Source organism: Mytilus edulis, chromosome 10, assembly GCF_963676685.1.
Source record: "Mytilus edulis chromosome 10, xbMytEdul2.2, whole genome shotgun sequence".
Lineage (NCBI taxonomy): Eukaryota > Metazoa > Mollusca > Bivalvia > Mytilida > Mytilidae > Mytilus > Mytilus edulis.
Window position 1 is genome coordinate 22,127,130 of NC_092353.1, and position 15,453 is coordinate 22,142,582.

Genomic DNA, 15,453 nt, shown 5'->3' on the forward strand with positions numbered 1-15,453 from the left:
TGTAAAACCATATTTATGTTGAAAGGAAAAAAACTCAAACTTATCCCATGAACCAGTAATAATAACATCAAAATGTCTTAATAACCATTTTTTAAGTCATGTGTGTTAAATTGATGTAGATGTCATAGTTGCTATGTGGTATCATATTTTTGTTGCGTTTGTTAATGTTTATTTTTTACATAATCATGTTTGTGGTTCAGATTTGCTAATATAATTTTCTTTGTTAATTAGATAATAATCTGTTTTGAATATTCATTCACAATCCAAATGCAGGGCTGTCTTAATCTTAAATGTAGTGTTCATACTTGCGCAACTGCTCGGGTTTCGACCTCTGCAGGAATACAAACCAGTTTGCTGTTACTCGACAGCCTCGTGTTTATCACATTCTTAAATTAATTAGGTGAAAAAGAGCTTGTATGCACATGTTTGTAAAATAAAATCAACGTGGGATCAAAACTGTATCGTGTGGCCTTAAGCTGTGTTTGTAATGCACTTTTCGAGATAGTCGTACTGGACCATAGGCTATTTCTTATAACATAGCAATCCACAGATGGTCTTGAGAAATTTCTTAGTATTGAAACTGTTTTGTTAGAATGGCCACATATTACCAACCAGGTTTAATCAGTGCAATTTGAAAGGATACACCAAGAGGAACTTGCACTTAAATATAAACAAAGGCAACAGTAGTATACCGGTGTTCAGGAGTCATTTTTCGATTGAGAGAAAAACAAATCCCGGTTACAAACCAAAACCGAGGAAAACAATTCAACTTTAAGAGGAACAATGTAATAAAGCATACATGGTAAAAACAAACCTACAATTTTATAAGCAAAAGAAAAATGTACATGCAATATTGAAAACTTAACCCAATAATTTGAAATGTATAGCGATTCTGATTTTTTTTCTCATAAAAAACGACGTAAAAGGTCAGTTGTGAGTAAAATAACTTCAGACAAACGCTGTAGCTTATGACACAACTTCCTTGTACTGAATTTGATAAAAAAAAAATAGTACCAAATCAAGAAGGAAAACGTGAGTATTTATCTCAAATAATGGATTCATATTTCCGTTTCCATACATAAAATATAAGAGACTAAAAACCAATTTCCGTTTTTTTTTATTAAAGGTATCATTTGTTAATCTGATATTATGTACATTTACTAAAATATTTTCATTTAATGCGGAAAATTGATCTGATTGGCTAATCGAAAGTTCTTTAATAGTCTGTAACACAGTGACAATTATTCACTGTTATAGAAAATATAATAGTATTTTATGGGTGTAAAAAAAATGAAGTATCTTGAAAGTATTCATCTATTTGTTCTCAACATGTATATGTCGGAGAGTTTATTGCACTTCGCAAACTTTGAAACTGTTGGCGACTGTGCATTGACGTCAATAAATTTGCTATCTATAAAGGAGATATCTTTGATACAGTGTCTCGACGAATGCCTTAAGAAAGATTTTTGTAGAGTTGTCGCATATAACAAAAATACTACCGAATGTATTATGGATAGTTCAGGATTGAACAGTTATACAGTTACAGCAACTAAAAGCTCTGCTACATGTTATACAATTGGTAAGTATACATAAATAATAATAATTGCGAGTGCAATATATGTTCTACGAGGGACAATATTCCCCAATATTCATGCAATACCCCTTTTATTGTATAGCAATATAATATTTAAAAGTAAAAATTGGTTTAAACTAAGATTTTGTCGTTGATGACGTCATGAATTTTGAAGATTTATTGCACTAGTGCAATATTAGAATTTATTGCACGCTAATTTTTGGTTACTTTCTGTGGGAAATATTATATTGCTATACAATAATAATAGTTATAATTATTAGTTACCGTAACAGAAGGCTCTGTTCCATGTAATAATAATAATAATAATATTATTAATAATAATAATAATAATAATAATATTAATAATGATAATAATAACAATAATAATATTGATAATAGTAATAATATAGTTACCGTAACAGAATAATAATAATAATAATAATAATAATAATAATAATAATAATAATAATAATAATAATAATAATAATAATAATAATAATAATAATATAGTTACCGTAACAGAAGGCTCTGCTACATGTAATAATAATAATAATAATAATAATAATAATAATAATTATTATTATTATTATTATTATAATAATTATAATTATAAAGTTACCGTAACAGAAGGCTTTGCTACATGTTACATAATTGGTTAGTATAGTTTTTATGGCCTCGCAACAAAAGTTGTCGGGCCATATATTTATACCCTTGTCCGCCATTCTGTCATTCCGTCATTCCGTTTTCCCGTAATTCCGCAACAAAGTATTTAAGACTTTTTTTCTGAACTCTACAGATATGGGGCTGATTTTTGGTATATGAGTTAACCATGATGAGTTACAGATCAAGGTTCAGTTTTGTTCCGCTCCACTATTTTTTGCCAAAATTACGGGCTTTGAACTTTGATCACTTGTTTAAATAAAGACAAAAGTAGTATACCGCTGTTCGAAATTCATAAATCAAATGAGAAAAAAACAAATCCTGGTTACAAACTAAAACTGAGGGAAACACATCGTATATAAGAGAACTACAAAACCCCAGAAATACAATATTAAAATGTAACACACACAGAAACGAACTATAATATAACATTTTTCTGACATGGTATAGGAAATTTTAAGAAAAAAAATGGTGGGTTGAACTAGTTTTGTGGCATGCCAAACCTCCCGCTTTTATTGCAATGTTAAATATAACATTAAAATGACATTACATGACAGGACTACAATACAAATAAATGGGAGAACATATAGGCCAGAGAAACACACGAATGATAGCTAACAAAAGGTACTAGGTTTAAAATTTAATACGCCAGAAGCGCGTTTCGTCCACACAAAATCATAGTTATACGATTGTTTTTTCCTAAATGTCTTTAGATATTTTTGGTATGCAAGTTAAACACGATGAGTTACAGATAAAGTTTCACTCTCCAATGTGAATTTGAAAAGTATAACTATTTTCTCCAAATGTCAAGCGCTAGACATAGTAAGTGGGGATAATTAATCAAAATAAAGCATACACAATATGATGTAACGAAAACCGAGCGGTCAGGTCTTAGTGTTAAACTATAAATGTTTATCCCTTAGTGAGTTGTTATGAGAATGTGTTTTGTTAGAACGTACGAGTATATAAGAAATAAAAGTTAGAACTGGTGACCCTTCTTTGGTAGCGTGTGACTCTGATATCGTGGCATTCTGGTAATCTGTATACACCCTGGAAAGGTTGGATAATCTGGTAAGGTAATGACTTTGATATAAAAGGATAGATTGGAGTACAGGTTATGTTCTACCTCGCTATGCTCGTCCGAACATAAATTATTTCTCATTCTATATAAAGAAACAACAAAGACTAATATGGCAGGAGGTACACACCAAACAGTTTTAATATAACAATTTTTTCAAAATATATACCGTGCAATCGAATATTAAAGTTCATACATCATACGTCATTATATTATCTATATAATCATCTCAACTGTGTTCATACTAATATCTACAAAAATAAAATACAAAGAATTAGGATTTATACAAAGCATAATATTACAATCTAAATGTAGTAAAGGTGTCGAACAAGTTTGATGTGTGAAATCTCGATGAAATGAAAAGGGCGCGTAAAACATTATATAAAGTCCGAAAACCGAATTACTCAGTATTCCGCGACAGAAATAGGAAGAAATCTCAAAACGAAAAGAAATATAATTATGTTCTACCTCGCTATGCTCGTCCGAACATAAATTATTTCTCATTTTATATAAAGAAACAACAAAGACTAATATGGCAGAAGGTACACACCAAACAGTTCGACAAAACAAAGGAAATATGTGTAGATTAGTATAAATAAAATACACTTTACAAATTCAAATTATTGGTAACAGATAACCTGTTATATAAATTTTCTTTTATGTAACCGTCTTTTGAAAGATCTGACTTCCATCGACCGTGTGCTTTTAATAATCTTTCTGTTATTCTATTATGAGCTGCCTGAGTCACGCCTCCACTTCTCAAACTATGAAGGCCAAAATTACTTTTATCAAAACCTGCTTGACACAAAGCATCTAAAAGTAGCTCTCTTGCTCTAGTGTATGATATAGGTTTGTTAATTTTGCATAACGCATAACTGTTTTTACTTTTTAAGAATGTAATTGCTCTAAATACATATTCGCTGGAAATCACAGAAATATTTGTTAATTTTAAATATCTCTCTAACGTTGTCACTGGACACAAGTCCGTGTTGGTTTTAGCAATACAAATAGTGTTACCATGTCTATACACATCAGTTTTACTATTTTCTATCATAATTTGGAGATGAGATTTCTGAAAAGTTAAATTTGATGCTTTAATATTTGCAAGCTCGCTGAAACGCATTAAACCGGCGTATCCCAACAGCATCAAACAACATATTCTTAAATTCTTAATGTTATTCAAATCTTCATAATTATCGAAAACTTTTTGTAAAATTTCAGCTGTAATTGGTTCTTTTATATTAACGGGCTTTGATAAAATTCTGGTTCCTCCTTCTAAAATCAACTGCAAAAATGTTTCAGAAAACACTGAATTGTACAAGTTAAGCTCATGCTCCCATTTAATTGCGTAATAAGCATTTTGTAAAACTGAAGAAGATACTTCCAGCTGAATTAAATATGATAAATAAAGTGCAATGTTAGCAACTGACGATGATAACGCACATAAGTCATTATTTGTACACCAAATGTTATTTTTTTTAAAAGCGTAATCATAAACTTTTATAAGTGTTTTTACTTTTGCTGGACATAACAATACGGGGTAGTTTATCAGCGAGGTTGCGTAAACAGGGATTTTCAAAAGAATTCAGATCCTTCCAGTGAGAAAAATTAAACCGAACCTGAAAGGAAAAGAAAGCAATTAAAAAAAAATGACTTATATTGCGCCAATTATCGTATCTTGTAAGGGTATCCGTCACGGAGTTGACAAATCTCATCACAGTAGATATAGTCCCATCACGGGAAAATAAACGAAAAGGAATAATATATTCAATTATAAACACCCATAACAGGTTAAGAATATCAATACCCATCACGGGTTTTTACAATGACTGAAATAAACTCCCATTACGGGAAAATTAATACTAGTATATAATTGCCGTCAGCATCTGAAATCTAATCTCAAGACGAGAATGTTAAATGATAATTTCTCAGCGACGAAAATATTGTTAATGTCAGAACCTTTTTGAAAAAACTTCTTGGGTTTTGCGTACTCGATTACATCTTTCACGAAGTATTTAAATCTTTGATCATTAAATGACCACAATAAAGGTCAAAAAGGTGACGATGTCCATTTCGGTATGACTAAAGTGCCTTGACCTTTACAGGTAAACAGGTGTGAAATTGATCTACTAATTAATTTTACAGGTGGTACAACCCAACAGTTAAATTCTGACCAATTTTGTGCGAAAGCGTCTACTCCACTGGTCCCGGGGCACCAATAAGGAGAATAGAAATTTGCCAACTTTCGGTTATTTCTGTCTGAAAATAGGTCGCACGTGTATGGGCCCCACGCTTTATTAAAATAATTAAAATATAAATCGGATACAAACCAATCATCAAAGTCAAAAATTTTACTGTAAATATCAGCAATTTGATTTTGATTTCTAGGTATCCATTCTACTTCTAGAGAAATGCTGAATTTTAAACAAAAATTAAAAATGTCAATTGCAATATCTTGTAATTCAGAGTTCATGCTGCCTGCCTTTATAATTCTTACCACGTTCTGATTATCAGTGTAAACTTTAACTAAACGATTGCTGAAACATTGAACCAAAGAAGATAAAGTAATAAAGACGACCTTTTATTCTCTATAAGTCGAACTTTTAGATACTTCTATATTAGACCACATCTTGTGGACTACTTGATGAACTGTCTCTACTATAAAACGAGCACATGCATAACTTCTAGCGTCTGTATACACTATTCTGTCGGGTAGATAGGTTTGTTGGAATAGATTTTTTCTAGGTAAAGTATGACAATTATCCAACCAAAAATTAATTTCCTGCTGTGCTTTTAATGTTAAAATTATTCTTTCCTCCCAAAAACGAGTAGCAACCTACATCATCATATTTCTACTCATTAACTACTTAAACGCTTTTTTCTTGGTTAACGAAAAAACCTGCGGATTTAAGATCTAAGTGCAAGGTATTAGATAAAACTTTACAATATTGTGCATTAGACATTACTCCCCAAACATCATCAAGGTATATAATATAACTCTAAGACACTGCGAACGCCAATGCTTGACGACAGGACGTAAAACTTTTGAAAACACATGTGCTGCTGTAGATAACCCAAATTGGAGAGCTGAAAATTTAAAAGGTATTTAGTTGTGTTCTGAAATTTCCAGGAAATCCTAAATATGTCTGATGGTCTTTATGAATGCTCACGTGATGATACCCGCTAGTTAAATCGAATTTTATCATGTATCCGTCTTTAATTGTGTATTGTAAAGCCTCCGCTACACCCTCAAACTTAAATTTCCTTTTTTTCCTATAAATTGATTGACGTGCCTTAAATCTAAGATCAACCTTTCTATACCTGAGGCGTTAACTGATACGGTAAGTGGATTGATAACAAAAGGAATGTGATCTTTGCATTCGATAGCTGCCCCGTTTCTAAAATTTCTTTGACTATAAGCTATAAACCGAATAATACTGTGCTTCTAGAACACATAGATTCCTATTCGAATGTTGATTATCAATAATAGCAAAACCAGAAAAAAGAGTGTATTATCTCAAATATTGGACACTACCTCCGTTTTCCTATTAGCAACGCAAGTCATGATTAGAAAGAAAGTATACTAAAATAATGTAAATATTGTATACTTACAGCACAATAAATAAATATAAACAAATTATTTTATTGGCAATAGCGTTTGCTTTGAAGCTTTACGACAGCTATTGGTTATGATAAAAAAAAAGTTAAGAGTATCCATTAACTGATACAAAATGAAGTATCTTGACATTATTTATCTATTTTTCCTTTATTTGTATATTTTGGAATGTGTATTAAAAGTCAATACATTCAAAAGTGCTGTAAATTGTACAATGTTTTCCTTATCATTGTCTTCTGAAAAGAAGAAATCTTTGATTCAGTGTCTCGAAGAGTGCTTAAAGAACGATTTTTGCAGAGTTGTCGCATACAACAAAAACACAACAGAATGTATAATGGATACTTCCAGATTTAACAGTTAACTAATAACAGCTACTAAAAGCTCTACTTCATGTTATATAACTGGTTAGTATAAATAAATCTAAATAATAATAATAATAATAATAATATTGATCCAACAATTTAATCTTTAGGGAGACTACACGTTTCTGTTGAAACAAACCGTATACGTATCCACAACTAAAACAAATTGATGCAAGATAAACAATACTTCACACATAAAGCTACCAAAATACAAAGTATTTAATAATAAATGTAGCTCTATATAGATATAGAATTCAATTTAAAAAGTCGTGAATAAAGAAAATATGTTCTATATATTAAAAATCACCAACTTACAATATGTTCCCCAATTAATGAAACAAATTTATGTGCAAAGTAACTTGCGTTTGTCAGACATAAATTTCAACATATACAATTACGGCTGCAACTAAGTAACTGAAAAGAAGGATACATGTAGGTTGCATTTATTCCGGGCTTCCATTGACAAACTAAATGCTATAGAACAAAGTTTTGGCTGCTATTCGTTGTTTCAAAGACACAAAAAGCCTATTAACACAGATAGACAACTAACATATTGCTGTACGTCTAGTACGTCATTTGATGAACAAAATCCGTCGCGACAACACTATTACAAAAAAATTGTGCATTAAAGAACACAGCTTTTGAGTTATATCAATAAAAATGAACAAAATGGTGCACATAAATTTTATATGTCGGGGTGCCTTTGCGCGTTGAGAAATTACAAACAAAATAAAAACAGTTCAAACCTTCCACAGCTTTGCTGTTTATAACGCAGCAATGTCTGTATCAAACCCTAGATCAAATCGAGGAGATATCAGACGCAAGTTTAGATATTACTACTACAAAAAATAGCGCGAAGTAGGTTTCTCAATTTTATTGAAGGGACACATTTGTTCGAATTGCTAAAATAAATATGTCAAATTATATACTTCTTATTATGATAAAGAAAGAATAAAGGTATAATGAATATACATGTACATTTGTAGGTATCGAACGACGCATATGAACAGATGAAAAAACAGTTTAATTAACGTTGTCCCAAATGTATGTTTTTCAACTAGTACAGGTGAAATTTGATAATTTAAACTAAATTTGCATTTTTTAGACAAATGGGCACCTATTTTGAAAGAAGTCAACCAACAGTATTTCAGAAAAAGGCATTGATTTTCAGTTGCAGTTCTACGAGTGAAAAGTGTGTTCCAAATTTAAAGAAAAAGTGTGAAAAGCCCATTTACTGTAACTTGACCTTAAAGGTCGTAATATTTGAGGTTGTGTCGTCAATGAATTTTTTCGCACAGTTCAACTACAAAATGTTTGAAATAGACATCATCAAGGACACGGCGTCCTCTGAAATAGCAGGTGTCTCCTTACCACCAGATAAGACTAATATCTATACTACGTCACTATCATATCATCATACTAATGGCATTAATATGATGTTTGCGCATGGCTACATATTACATTTTGGTCTTTACCGACTCTGAACAACACTATTTTTTTTCGAAATGCAAAACCAAAAATCTGCAATATTTATAGGATTTTGATATCAGATGTTCAATAAACTTGTAGCTATAAGATAAACCAAGCAACGTTAATTTACTATCTATCAATTCTATTAGTAATGTCAAAACTTTTTTTTCAACCCTGTATACCACCATCCCCCATGTGAAATTGAAAAATCGTCTAAAAGAAATAATCCACAATACGCTATAAATTTATTACTTTTAGGACACCATACGTATTCTTATTGACTGAATTTTACATTCAGATATATTCATTAACAAATTATCATTTATTGGTGGGGCACACTTTTCAGCACTTCGGTGTTGACATGAATATCAATTATGTGGTCATTTTTATAAATTTACTGTTTACAAAACTTTGAATTTTTCGAAAAACTAAGGATTTTCTTATACCAGGAGTAGATTACCTAAGCCGTATTTGGAACAATATTTTTGGAATTTAGGGTCCTTAATGCTCTTCAACATTTACTTGTTTGGTTTTTTTACTGTTTTGATATGAGCGTCACTGATGAGTCTTATGAAGACGAAACGCGTGTCTGGCGTATTAAATTATAATCCTGGTACCATTCTTTGATAACTATTTTACACCACTGGGTCGATGCCACTGCTGATGGACGTTTTGTCCCCCAGGGTATCACCAGCCCAGTAGTCAGCACTTCGTTGTTTACATGAATATCAATTATGTGGTAATTTTTATAGATTAACTGTTGACAAAACTTTGAATTTTTCGAAAAACTAAGAGATTTCTTATCCCAGGAGTAGATTACCTTAGCAGTATTTGGCACAACTTTTTGAAATTTTGGGTCCTTAATTCTCTTCAACATGTACTTGTTTGGCTTTTAACTGTTTTGATATGATCGTCACTAATAAGTGTAATAAAGACGAAACGCGTGTCTTGCGTATTAAATTATAATCATGGTACCTTTCTTTGCGTATTAAATTATAATCCTGGTACCTTTCTTTGATAACTGTTTTACACCACTGGGTCGATGTCACTGCTGATGGACGTTTCGTCCCCCAGGGTATCACCATCCCAGTTGTCAGCACTTTGGTGTTGAAATGAATATCAATTATGTGGTAGTTTTTATAAATTAACTGTTGACAAAACTTTGAATTTTTCAAAAAACTAAGGATTTTCTTATCCCAGGAGTAAATCACCTTAGCCGTATTTGGAACATCTTTTTTAAATTTTGATTCCTTAATGCTCTTCAACATTACTTGTTTTGCTTTTTAACTATTTTCATATGAGCGTCACTGATGAGTCTTATGAAGACGAAACGCGTGTCTTTCGTATTAAATCATAATAATCCTGGCACCGTTGATAACTATTTTTACCAGACATGAATTTCTCGTCTCTTCACAAGAGTCAGATTTTTTTTTCTAGGGGGAACGTCTCTTATTACATTGTCTTCTTGGACATCGTCATTAGCGTCATCATAACACTCAGACTGATTTTCATCCAAATCATATTCTTCGTCACTTAATAACTTCACACTTAGTTTTATAACTAGACAGCTTACTCGAGGAAGGGGCTTACCCCTAGCAGTAGGCTTGAACAACACTTTGGCAGTTTTCGACCTAGTTATAAACGGTTTTGGGTTTATCAAAGAGTAATGCATCTTCATCATCTTGTCGTTAAAAGTCATCATCTTTACTAGTTGCATTCTTATTTTCATCCAATTCAATTGCTTATTTATTACAAATCAATAGAATAATTGTTTTTAAAAAAATCGGTACATTTCACATTACTAGTATCAAATTTTATTAAAAAGTAAAATGTTTTCACACTCAAATAAAAGATTTGAAATAAGAGCCAATTAAGGCCCTCACAACACTTACTCCTTTGAAATATTACTGGAAATAAGGGTTTGTTTAATGAATAGGGGAATACATGTTTTCCTTGAAAAACGTTTTACAAAGTATTCTTTCTTATGGGAGCCTACGTAAAGATTCGGATTTAACATCCACATGTTGATTGAGCAGAGAGTTCAGGTAAAATGAATGACAGAAATAACATTATCAAGTTTTTCATGAAATTAATTACAGAAACTTCTTTGTAAAATTGATGAAATTGGTGAAAACATATATCCAGTGAAAGAAACCAGGGAATTTCGATTTCCCGATAAAAATTACTTTGATAAATGCATGGTTTGATGAATCATGAAAATAATATTTTATTAAGTTGCAAATATCCTTTTATTTTTTTCTCATTTTAACATTTCGTAGACTTGCAAGGACAATATGATGGTCTTACAAACGTTGCACTACTAAAAGGAAGTAATCAAAGTTCCCTCTGGAATAACACAACTTCCTGGGGAAACAATACATGCTGCTCTACAGACTATGCAATTGATGGAAACCAAGCTACTTTCTCGAGTACCAGATTTGAATATCTACCATACTGGTGGGTAGATTTGGGGCTGGTATATAACATTAAATGGATTGAAATAATTAACAGACCTGATTGTTGTGGTGAGTAAATTGTATGGAATAAAATAAGGTGAGCGACCACGTTATGATACATGCTTCTAACAGAGGTGAATACCTGTAAAAACTCCAGTACCAATTGAGTCATTGTGATGTACAATTTGAATATAAGTATCAATTTTAAGGCAAATTAATTATAGTAAAAGGAGGTTTGTCATTTCTGCCTTTGAAATGATAAATTGAGCAGTGTCTGATAGAAATTGACCTTATGCACGTGACATTAAAAAGAATGACAAACGTAGATAAAGGTATATTATCTTAGAAAGGGATCAATCGACATTGTAAAACATCACCTATTTTCAAACAAAAAAACTATCTGAATCAATACTATCAAGATTACTGTTTGTTTTTAGTATTGACAACATACTTGTAAGGTTCGGAACACTTAAAAAAAACATCGGAATTCCCATAGAACTCAACTGTATTCTTTTCTTGACGAGTTGTTCTTTTATTCAAATAAGGTTGATTCCATATAAGAACTCTTCATACCATATCTCATTATTTTAAATTTAAGGGTTGCTAATGAGAGTCGGTTGAGAACAAAGCTTCATGACACGATAGGCCATTTTAGCTACCCAATTGTGAGCTCTATATTTCTGTATATCAAAATTCAGGCAGCGCTTGCACATGGAGTATATATCTCCAAGTTGATATATAAGAGACTGCAATGTCTACCATGATTTCTTTGATGAAGGTTTGCTGCTTACAATGATATTTAAGCAAGAGTCCAAAGTGATGAAGTTGCAATAATTCCTCATAAGATTTTACTGACGCAATCACGAGTTAGTTTACTGCTATGTACCTTTGGTATCATTAATCTCTCTTGTGTTTGCATGATCTACTCGACGAATGATTCGTGTAGATCAGGAACTACTTACCCATCCGGAGCGCCTTAGATCATCCCCGATTGATGGTGGTTTTTTTTTTGATAAAGTTTAGTTTTCTTTGCTGTGCTTTGCAGACTTGTTTTAAACTAGCTGCTTAAAGCGAATTTGTATTTCACTTTCATTATTGATTGAACAAAAACAAATCATATTTTATATTTTTCTTTATCTCGTAGCTAGTGCCCCTTTAAATCAATAGAAAGTTTGGACTTCAAAAGTATACAAAATTATTGACTTTATACCGAAAATTCGCCTTTTCATGAATGACACATGGACACAAAGTTTATTTCTACAAACACTGCGTAAAAAATAATTGATTACTTTCCTGGTAGTGTCCTAATGTGCGTTAAAATGGAGTCGTACATGTATAGCAATTAAAACGTTATCACACACTATACAATTGAGTTTTATAATAACGGGGTCGATTAAATACCACTTCATGAGTTCGGTTCCCCGATGGTAGACAAAGACAAGACAAAGAAAAATACTTTATTAAAGTCTCACCACTTGTTACATATAAAATATACAGCTTTTTAAAACACAAATTAACAACAAGAGCCACTCTATAAAGAGTTATGAGAGACTATAAAACAATTTTTCTTAAATTATAATACAAATACAACTTAAGTTAACTATCATGAATATAAAATACATTTTCGCATTATTAAAATTTCATCAGCCCAGTACTCATCAATTCTGTATTGATATTTGTTTTTGGATATTTGATGTCTAATGCTTTTAAACATCTCAAATGTTTGTCATTTCGACAGTTTTGATTTAAGCGCCACTAATATAGTTATGTCTGTTTCTCACATCTGGAAATTAGTAAAGCCGATTACAACAAGAGAGGACTTAAACTTTCCCATTACTGAACTTTATATTCTTTATATCAATATTCCGGCATCACCTGCAATATGCAGATATATCTTCTAGTCGAAACAAAATTCTAAAGCTGGCATTTTCATATATAGATGGGCGTCGCTTCTGATGATGTTATTAAACTAATGTTTTGTATGATAAAGATAAAATATTGAAATAGTATTCAAACAGTTTACGGATTCCAATATGAATAGACCACTTTCGAGTTTATTTGGTTTACAGTTTGATTTAGAAGAAACACCGACATAGCTAGATAATACAATTAATTATCTAATTACTACCACAATTCTTGAATTTTATCCTAATGCTATCCTATTTTTGGGAAATTTATAGAAATTCAAATGTGACGTCACGTTGTGCGTTTATCACTTTGGCTAACACGGCTGTGAACTTTTATGTGCTGGTTTAGGATGTTTTATGTATCCGTTTTTATCCTGTAGTAAGTCATCACTTCGGTTTTATCATGTATATCTATCATATAGTCATTGTATAAAAATTTACTCTTTGCAAAATTATGAATAATTGTAAATTCTCTGTCCTAAAGGATCTTCCATTTATTTGTATTGTATACAGTTCTGTCGTGTACTGTTGTCTATTTAATGTTATATTTAACATTGCCATACAAGCGGGATGTTTGGCATGCCACTAAACCAAGTCGGAGAATGCCGACGTCGTAAATGAGTTTAGTAATTTGAAGACGTTACGTTTGTGGACTCAGCTTTATGCATGCCCTCTCTGCAGGATAAACTAGAAATTTTGTTTGTTCTGTAGGTACTTTATCAAAGGTCCCTTATGACAGCAGTGCTAATTGTCAATTATAAGAATTCAATTTGCCAAATAATTCGTGTAATATAGCATCATAGTTTTCCAACCACTGGCTCAACATGGGAACGGAAGTGGCGATGCCCTTAAACGCATAAAGGATGTTCACTAAAACCAAAGTTTTTTTGACGGAAATGCATCGAACTCGAAAGTTATTGATATATGATTGTTAATGATCTTTACATGTAGTATGGACATTTTCATTAATAGTTATTCCAATCCCAATCTTCACTCGTACGGGGGCTGTTGGGTTCATCAACGACTTGTGATTTCGATGCTCCTTTGTTACTTCTAATTATATTAAACGAGTCAATATTTATTTACTATTCTGGCAGATTTTATATTTTAGCTATGAGCTTTAAAAGGTTTTTGGTTCATAGCATTAAGTTAAAAAGTTTTTGAATTCAAAATTTCCTTTTCTTTATACAGGTGCCCGTCTACAAGACCTTGACATCACTGTTGGACCATCTCTAAATGACATGTCATTGTGCATTCACTACAAAGGTCCGGGTAAGACCGGTGAGCACCTGGTATTTCATTGTAATAAGAATATGAGCGGTCAATATGTTAAAATATACATCAACGGAACTAACCATCTTCAATTGGCAGAGGTGATGGTATTTGTTTGAAACTGATCCAGATAAAAAAAAATTCCTGATGAATTACAATGTTAATGTTATTAGATTGATTATTCGTATGCAAAGTAGTAAATTCTCTGTAAAAAATCTTTTTTGTGTCCTTTTGTTATGTACTTGTATACACTATTGTGTATCTTTTAACTGATATTTAATGAAATTGTTTTCTAATACATGTTACATATCGATTTCTTATTCATTTGACGAATGAGGAATGTGATTTTCTTTCTCAATTTATTACTTTTTCTGCAATATATTGGAATGCTCAGGTAGACACTTAAGGTAAGGAATCATTGTGTGTTTATCGTACATAAATTGTCGTTTAATGATTTATATTCGATATATATAGAAAGATTTATAAACAGTGTTACAAAATTGGCTACAGCATATCTCGGCATTAAGGAAGACATAATAAACCGTAGCTTAAGAAATCGGACGAAGAATCAGGTTGCAAAATTAATATTGCGTAACTCGTGTAGTACAAGAATTAATGCGGGAACACACACATTTCACTCAAATCATATACATTTGTATATTAAACCTAATGGAATCAGATGTCAAAAGATCCCATCGAATATCATAACATCATAAGCGTCCATATGCATTTCCTGAACATTAAGTAAATGTAAAATTCAATCAAAATGAAAGAACAAATGAAGCTAGGAAGAAATAATATTTACTTTGACAGTTGAAACCTTGATTCATTATTTGTGCACACTAAAAGTAGAATTATCCTAATGTATATTTTAAAATGTTTGAGGAGAACCTGAATTGAAACATTTGTTTTACATACTAGCAAAATGAAGTAATGATCAAAATATTTTCAAAGCATAAAAAAGTAAGAAGACAACCATTATATATATATAATCATAAATCAGAGACCATGACAAGTGAAAAAGAAAAAAATGAATTACGACATTGAAAAAAATACTAA